The sequence below is a fragment of the Bos taurus genome, chromosome 11 (assembly GCF_002263795.3).
Source record: "Bos taurus isolate L1 Dominette 01449 registration number 42190680 breed Hereford chromosome 11, ARS-UCD2.0, whole genome shotgun sequence".
Lineage (NCBI taxonomy): Eukaryota > Metazoa > Chordata > Mammalia > Artiodactyla > Bovidae > Bos > Bos taurus.
Window position 1 is genome coordinate 13,444,353 of NC_037338.1, and position 9,981 is coordinate 13,454,333.

Consider the following 9,981-nt stretch of genomic DNA (forward strand, 5'->3'; position numbering starts at 1 on the left):
TCCCAGTCGAGATATAGGATATCTCACTGAAAGAAGCATGCTTCCAGCATCTCACCAGTGCCTCCTTTCTCTGCTCCAAGTGGTAGAGGCTAAATTCCTGGTGAGTGTAGCCAAGATTGAGGCTCCCTTCCTTCACCCAGCTCTTACTGATGGGACAAAGGCTTGACTTCAGGCATGGCAGGCTAAGAATATCGATCTCTTTGTCCCAGCCTGCATGCTCATGGGGCAGATGTTCTGTGTTGGGAGAGAATTGCAGGTAACCTAAATGTCCATGGACATAATGAAAGGCTACCATCACTGCCCAGAACCCTGCACACGAAGCCAGATGTTATTCTAGGAGATGAACCACTTTCCTTGCCCTCAGTTCTACAACAGAGACTCAGAGATTATGCCCAATCCACAAAAACTGAGAACTCTGAAGCTCTTCCCTAACTCACTGACTTCAGGGAATTCCCTGGCTGTCCAGTGGTTAGGGCTCCATGCTTCCACAGCAGGGGGCATGAGTTCCATCTCTGGTTGGAACTAAGATCTGGCAAGCATCACACTGCAGCCAAAAAAAAAAAATCACGAACTTTATTTGAAACAGAACATGGGGACATTCAAACTTAAGAGTGCTCTGAAAGCAATGGAGATTTGGGTGATAAGCAATTTAAAACAAGCTGTAGGCCAGCTAGTTTACCAGAGAGAATGAGGGAAAAGGAAAGCCTAGAAGAGCCCTCATGGGGTCAGAACAAACCTCAAAGACTGGCTTTAAAAACTACCTTCACAAAGGCACCCAAGTTTAATTGAATCAGACCCTAGAGTAATGTATGCCCTAGAGCAACGAACAGAGCAATAAGCTGACAATTAGTGGAGCCTAAAAGTTGGGTATGATGCCAGTAGAGGCAGCCAGTTTAACAGAGAGCTCAGGGAAAGAGACAGGCTCAGAGAGTTCTGCTATAACTACTGCCATCCTAGAGTTACTGTGCATATATCCAGGGCTGCATCCTCTGAGCAGCATATCAGAGGCTTCAAAAGAGGGGGAAAATACCAAAATAATCCACCCAAGTCACTAAAGGAATAAGCAAGCAAACAGCAACAAACAAACCTTGGGGAGTAAGTGAGTGAGTGAGTGAAAGTCGCTCAGTCGGGTCTGATTCTTTGTGACCCCCATGGACTGTGGCTTGCCAGGCTCCTCTGTCTGTGGAATTCTCCAGGCAAGAATACTGGAGTGGGTAGCCGTTCCCTTCTCCAGGGGATCTTCCTGACCCAGGGATCAAACCTGGGTCTCCTGCACTGCAGGCAGATTCTTTACCATCTGAGCCACCAGGGAAGGGGTGAGAAAATCAGTATCCAGAATTGCTACAATATATTACTTTAGAAGTCCAGTTCCAACAAAAAATTATGAGACATACAAATAAACAAAAAGTAGGGGGAAAAAGCATACAACAGAAATTGTCTGTGAAAGGACACAGATATCAGATATAACAAACCAAGATTTCAAAGCAGTTATCAGTATCTTCAAAGAACTAAAGGAAGCCATGCTAAAAAGTAAAAGTAAGTATGCTAACGTCTCATCAAAAAAGGAATATCAGAAAAGAGAAATTATTTAAAAAAATGAAAATCCTGAAATTGAACAATACAATAACTGAAATGAAAAATTTACTAGAAATTCTCAAGAGTAGATCTGAACTCACAGAAGAAATAATCAGCAAACCTGAAGATAAGCAGTAGAGATTATGCAATTCCAAGAACAGAGATAAAAGAGAGTGAAGAAAAATCCTCAAAAATATATATATATATATATATGGGACATCATTATGCACACCAACATACACATAATGGGAGTACCAGGAAGAAAAGTGAGAGGAGCAGAAAAAATACTTGAAGAAGTAATGGTTGAAAAAGATTAATCTACACATTTAAGAAGCTCAATAAATTGAAAGTAGGAAAACATAAAGAGATTCGCCCAGGCAATCATACTAAAAATTCTGAAGACATGAAGAAAATTTTGAAAGCAACAAAGAGAAAAGTGACTCGCCACATACAAGGGGATCCCACAAAGATAAGCAACTCACTTCCCACCCGAAATAATAAGGCCAAAACACAGTGAGATGACATATGCAAATACTGCAAGAGAAAAACTATCAACCAAGAATCTTATATCCAGCAAAACCATCTTTAAAAATGATGACAAAACAAAGACATTGCTTACCCTGCTTGTTGCAACTAGAGAAAGGCTAGTGCAGCAACAAAGACCCAGTCCAGCCAAAGATAAATAAATAAATATTTTTTAAAAAGGAACATGTATACCTGTGGTGGATTCATTCTGATATTTGGCAAAACTAATACAATACTGTAAAGTTTAAAAATAAAACTAAAAAAAAAAGGAATTGTATAAAACAATATATAATTGTATTGTTGGGCCTATAACATATAGAACAATAACAATAATAACAACACAAAGTAGGTAGATGGGAACAAAGCTGTATGGAGTAAGAAAATAAGTAAGATTTTTAACTTGAATCCACAGAGATTCTAGAGAATATTGAATGAAGAGAACCAGAAATGGTAAATTAGAAAACAAGTATAACAAAATCTGTAAACATATACTGTTCTCAGCTTCTTTAAAGGACATAAAATTACATAATGCAATAATACAATGCATATATAATATATATACAAATTGTAATATGTATAATAATATTACAAGGAAGTGGGAGAAAAATAGAGATATACAGGATATAGGGGATATCCAGTATCTCCTTGAAATTAAATTAATATAAGTCTTAGATTCTGCTAAGACGAGATGTATATGATAAGTCCCAGAGAAAACACTAAGAAAATAAAAAACGAAAGTTTAAAATATCAACAGAATTTAAAATGCTATGCTACAAAAAATTCACTTATTGTAAAAAGAAACATTAAAGGAGGACTAGGGAAACAGTAACAACAAAAAAGACTTGACATACAAAAGTAAAATGGCAAATGTACATCCTAACATGTCAGAAATAATATTCAATGTGAAAGGATTTAATACTCCAATCAAAAGACAGAAATGATCAAATGGAATAAACATCAAGATCCAACTGCCTACAGGAAGTATACTTTGGATTCAAAGATACAAATAGGTGGAATGTAAAAGAAAAGGAAAGAAAAAGTTGTATTTTGCAAGCAGCAACCATAAGAAAGCTGGAGTGGTTCTACTAGTATCAGACAAAATAGACTTTAACACAAAAAACTAGCGCTAAAGAGGGACAATTCATAATGATAACAGGGTCAGTCCGTCAGAAAGATATACCAGGTATGCAGATGTGCAATTAACAACACAGCCCCCAAAATACGAAGCAACACTGGCAGAACTGAAAGAAGAAATGTATAGTGTAATAGTAGTAGTTGGGTGGAGAAGGTAATGGCACCCCACTCCAATACTCTTGCCTGGAAAATCCCATGGATGGAGGAGCCTGGTGGGCTGCAGTCCATGGGGTCGCTAAGGGTCGGACACGACTGAGCGACTTCACTTTCACTTTTCACCTTCATGCATTGGAGAAGGAAATGGCAACCCACTCTGGTGTTCTTGCCGGGAGAATCCCAGGGACGGGGGAGCCTGGTGGGCTGCCGTCTATGGGGTTGCACAGAGTCGGACACGACTGAAGCGACTTAGCAGCAGCAGCAGTAGTTGGGAGCTTCAACACCCCGCTTTCAATAATGGAGAGAACAAGGAGACAAGAGTGCAACCGGGAAGCAAGACTTGAACAACACTGTAAATCCAGGGCTCAACAGACATCTATAGCATCTCCATCCCCAAACAGCAGAATATACATTCCTCTCATGCACATGGAACATAAGCCTCAATAAACTTAAATAAATTTAAATTATACAACTGTGTGTTCTCTGACACACAGGAATGAAATTAGCCATCAATAACAGAAAGTTAAGAAATTCAAAAATATATGAAAATTAAGAAACAAACTTCCAAATAACAAATGAGTCAAAGAATAAGCCAGAAGGGAAATTACTTTGAATGAATAAAAACAAAGGCACAGCATACCAAAACTTACTGGATGCATCTAAAGCAGTGCTAACTGGACTTTTTATAGTTGTAAATGCCTAGGTTAAAAAAGGAGAAAGATCTCAGATAAATCTAAAATTCCACCTTAACAATGGAAAAAAAAAAAGAGCAAACCAAAGCCAGAGCAAGTAGAGAAAAGAAAGATTAGAGTAGAAATTAATAGAATAGAGAATGGAAAACAATAGATAAAATAAAAACAACTAAAAGATGATTCTTTGAAAAGATCAATAAGACTGGCAAATCTTTACTAGACTGACCAAGAGAAAAAGAGGGAAGAATTAAATTACTAAAACAGGAATTAAAGAGGGTCATTATTACAATCCTAACAGAAATGAAAAGGATTACAAGGGAATACTATGACCAGTCATTTTCCAACAATTTATATAGCTTAGATGAAATGGGCAAATTCTTCTTTGTAAAAGATTTTTTTAATTAAAAAAATAAATTTCTTCTTGGCTGCACCATGCAGCTTGTGGGATCTTAGTTCCCTGACCAGAGACTGAACCCTGGCCCTTTGCAGTGAGAGCATGTAGTCCTAACCACTGGACTGCCAGGAAATTCCATGAAGTGGACAGTTTCTTAGGACAAAAAGTACCAAAATGGACTCAGGAAGAAATGAAAAATATAAATAGAACTATAACAAGTAAAGCGATTCAGTTGGGAATAACAAACTTTAAAAAACTTAAAAAAAAACCTTAAAAAAACCTTAAAAAGAAAATTCCTAGTTTAGACTTTGGGTGAATCTACCAAACATTTATAGATGAATTATTACCAATTACTTATAAACTCTTCCAAAAGTAAAAAATAAAAGATCAAGGAATTCCAACTCATTCTATGAAGTTGTGTGTGTGTGTGTGTGCATTTGGTCACTTAATTGTGTCTAATTCTGTCGTCCTCATGGACTATAGACAATAGGCTCCTCTGACCATGGGACTTCCTAGACAAGAATACTGAAGTGGGTTGCCATTTCCTACTCCAGGGGATCTTCCTGACCCAGGGATCAAATCTGAGTCTCTTGCATCACCTGCGTTGGTAGGAGGATTCTTTACTCCTGCACCATGAGGTTAGTATTACCCTTATACCAAAATCAGACAAAACATCACAAGGAGAAAAAAATCCTACAGACCAATAACTCTTGTGCATAGGCAAAAATTCTCTACAAAACACTACCAAACAGAATCTCAGTTCAGTTCAGTTCAGTCACTCAGTTGTGTCTGACTCTTTGTGACCCCATGAATTGCAGCACGCCAGGCTTCCCTGTCCATCACCAACTCCTGGAGTCTACCCAAACCCATGTCCATTGAGTCAGTGATGCCATCCAGCCATCTCATCCTCTGTTGTCCCCTTCTCCTCCTGCCCCCAATCCCTCCCAGCATCAGGGTCTTTTCCAATGAGTCAACTATTAACATGAGGTGGCCAAAGTATTGGAGTTTCAGCTTCAGCATCAGTCCTTCCAATGAACATCCAGGACTGATCTCCTAGTAATATGTAAAAAAGACTATACACCTTAACAAAGTGGAATTTATCCTAGGAAAGCAACTTTGGTTTAACATCTGAAAATCAATTAATGTAATTTATCATATCAATCGAATAAAAGACAAAATCCATGATCATCTCAACAGACCAGAAAGAACATTTAACACTGCTTCCCCGGTGGTCCAGTGATTAAGAATCTGCCTGTCAGTGGGTAAGGGACAAAGGTTCAATCCTTGGTCTGAGAAGATCCAACATGCTTTGGGGCGACTAGGCTAACTTCTGAGCCTGCACCCTGGAGCCTGTGAACCACAACGAAGGAGGCCAGCGTGCCTAGAGTCCGTTCTCCACAGCAACAGGAACTACCACAGTGAGAAACCTGTGCACTGCAACTAGAGAAAGCCCACATGCAGCGACCAAGACCCAGCCTAGCCATAATAAACAGATAAGCCTTTAAAGAGTGTAACAAACTGTTAACAAAATTCCACACCTCTTCTAGATAAAGTACCCAACAAACTTGAAGCAGAAAGAAATTCCCCAACCTGATAGAGTATCTGTGTAAAATCCACAGCTAACATTATACTTAATGGTGAAAGATTGATTTCTCTTTAAGATCTGGAACAAGACAGTGATGTCTGCTCTTGCCTCTTCTAGTCAACATTGTATTGAAGTATTATAGCCAGGGAAATGAGGCAAGGAAGTGAAATAAAAGACATCCATTCAAAAGAAAGAAGTAAAACTATCTCTATTAAAATGATATGATCTTGCATATTGAAAATCTTAAGGAACTTGGTCCTGGCAAAAGGATGGACATACAGATCTATGGGATAGATCTGGAATCCAGGGGAGAAAAAACCCTCACATTGTCGGTTGATTTTTTAAGAAAGTGCCAAGATAATTCAATGGAGGTGAGAAAAGTCTTTTCAAGCAGTGGTGCTGGGGCAACTGAATATCCACATGCAAAAGAGTATAACTTGACCCCTGGTACCCTCTTTGTACCATGACAAAAACTAACTTAAAGTGAAGGAAGATATAAATGGAAGAGCTAAAACCACAAAGCTTAAGGGCATAAGCTTTGTGCCCTTAGATTAGACAACAGGTTCTTAGATATGACATCAAAAGAAACAAACAATCTGGATATTATAAATTAAAATCCTCTGTGCTTCAAAAGATGCCATCAAAAAAGTGAAAGACAATCTACAGAACGAGAGAAAATATTTACAAATTACTGATTAAAGACTTGTGTCCAGAAAATATAAAAAACTCTTAGAATTCAACAATAAAAAGACAAAAAACAGGAACCCTCATTTTTAAATGGGCAAAACATCTGAACACACATTTCTCCTGAGAAAATATACAAATGGGCAACAGCACACGAAAATAGAATATGCTCAGTATCATTGGCCATCAGGGAAATGCAAATCAAAATAAAAAATGAGATGTCATTTCACGCCCACTAGGATGGCTATTGTGTCAAAAAGACACAATAACTGCACAGCTACATACAAAAGAATCAAACTGGACTCACACCATACAAAAAAATAAACTTTAGGCGGGTTAAAGACTTAAATGTAAGACCTGAAACTATTAAACTCCTGGAAGAAAACATAGGCAGTATGCTCTAGGACATCAATTTTAGCAATATTCTCCTCGGGCAAGGGACACAAAATCAAAAATAAACAAACTGGGTCTGCATGAATCTAAAGAGCTTAACACAAAACATTGCTTTGAATGAGAGAAAATATTTGAAAATGATAAATCTGATAAGGAGTTAATATGCAAAATATACAAAAACTCATACAACTCAACATTAAAAAAAAAGACATTTTTCCCTGATTAAAAAATGCTGTGTAGAGGACCTGAATAGACATTTTTCCAAAGATGACAGATGGCCAACGGACACATGAAAAGATGTTCACATCACTAGATACCAGAGAAATGTAAATCAAATCCACAGTGAGAACTCACCTACAGCTGTCAGAATAACTAATTTCAAAAAGACTAAAAATAACAAGTATTGGTGAGGATGTGGAGAGAAGGGAACCCTCATGTGTATTGGTGGGAATGTAAATTGGTGCAGTCAGTATGAGAAACGGTTCAGAGATTCTTCTGAACATTAAAAACAGAACTACCATACAATCCAACAATTCTACTTCTGGGTATTTTTCTGAAGACGACAAAAAACACTAACTCAAAAAGATATGTGCAACCTTATGTTCATTATTTACAGTTGCCAAGATATGAAAGTAACCTAAGTGTCCATTGATAGATGGATACAGGGATGGTATATACATATGTAGACACAATGGAATGTTACTCAGCTATAAAAAAATAAATCTTGCCACAACATGGATGGATCTAGAAGGTATTACACTAAGTGAACTGTCAGAGAAAGACAAACAGTGCGTGATTTCCCTTATATATGAAATCTGAAAAAACAAACAAGAAAACAGAAACAGACTAACAGATACAGAAAACAAACTGGTGGTTGCCAGGGGGGAGTAGGGGAAGATGAGCAAAATAAATGAGGAGATTGAGAGGTACAAGCTTCCAGATGAAATAAACAAGTCACAGAGATGCAATGCACAGCATAGGAAATATAGTCAATACTATTGTCATAACTGTATATGATGACAGATGGTAGCTACACCTTCATGGTGATTATTTGGTAATGTATAAAAAATCGAGTCATTAGATTGTACAACTGAACCTAATATAATATTCAAAGTTAATCATACTTCAATTTAAAAAAGAGAAAAAAAATAACTGTTGAGGACTTCCCTGGTGGTCCAGTGGGTAGGAACCCACCTGCCAATGCACGAGGATGTGGGTTCAGTCCCCAGTCTGGGAAGATCCCACATGCTGTGGTGCAATTAAGCCTGTGCACTGCAACTGCTGAGCCCACGCTCCGGAGCCCGCAAGCTGCAACTACACAAGCCCTCAAACCTAGAGCCTGTGCTCCGCTACAAGAGAAGTGAAGTGCAAGTCACTTAGTCATGTCCAAGTCTTTGTGACCCCAAGGACTGTAGCCTGCAGGCTCCTCTGTCCGTGGGTTCACCAGGCCAGAATACTGGAGTGGGTAACCATTCCCTTCTCCAGGGGATCTTCCCAATCCAGGGATCAAACCCAGGTCTCCCACACTGCAGGCGGATTCTTTATCATCTGGCTGCCAGGGAAGCCCACACAAGAGAAGCCACCCCAATGAGAAGCATGAGCAGTGCAATGAAGAGTAGCCCCCATTTGCTCCAACTAGAGAAAGCCCACACAAAGCAATGAAGACGCAGCGTAGCCAGAAATAATAAATAAATAAATAAATAATTTTAAAAAATTTCTAAAAAAAAAAAACTTGAGGATGTAAAGAAATTGGAACCCTTTTACATTGCTGGGGGATGTACCATGGTGCAGCCACTTTTGGAAGTAGCTTTGCAATCTGGTACTTCCACAAATGGAGAAGGCAGTGGCACCCCACTCCAGTACTCTTGCCTGGAAGATCACATGGACGGAGGAGCCTGGTAGGCTGCAGTCCATGGGGTCGTGAAGAGTCAGACACGACTGAGCGACTTCACTTTCACTTTTCACTTTCACGCATTGGAGAAGGAAATGGCAACCCACTCCAGTGTTCTTGCCTGGAGAATCCCAGGGATGGGGGAGCCTGGTGGGCTGCCGTCTATGGGGTCGCACAGAGTCGGACACGACTGAAGCGACTTAGCAGCAGCAGCAGCAGTTCCACAAATGGTTACACAGAGTCACTATCTGATACCCACTTATAAAAACATATGTCCACACAAAAACTTGTACATGATTGTTCAGAGCAACATCATTTATGATAGTGAAAAAGTGGAAGCAACCATATGTCCATATACGGATAAATAGATAAAAGGTATATCCATACTGTGGAATATTACTTAGCAATAAAAAGGAATGAAGTACTGACACATACTACTACATGAACCTTGAAAATATTATGCTAAGAGAAATCAGCCAGACACAAAAGACCACATATCGTATGATTCCATTTATATGAGTTGACCGGCATAGGCAAAGCTACAGAAATAGAAAGATTAATGATTACCTTGGACTGGGGAAGGGGTAGAAGAGGGGTTTGAGGAGTGATAACTCAGGTTACAGGGTTTCTACTTGAGGTGATGAAGGTGTTCTAAAATTGGTTGTCGTGATGATTACTCAGCTCTCTGAATACACTAAAAGTTGCTGAATTGTACAATTATAAATAGGTAAATTGTATGGTATGTGAATCATATCTCAATAAAGCTATTAGTAAGTAAAAACAACCCTGTGCCCTGTGGACACCCAAAAGCTTTCCCTAAAATGGCTATAAATTGTCCTGGGGATGGCAATTTTATTCTCAGGGCCTCCTTTGGTGTCAGCTCTTTTTTTTTGATGTGGATCATTTTTAAAGTCTTTTTTGAATTTGTTATGATATTGCTTCTGTTTTTTTT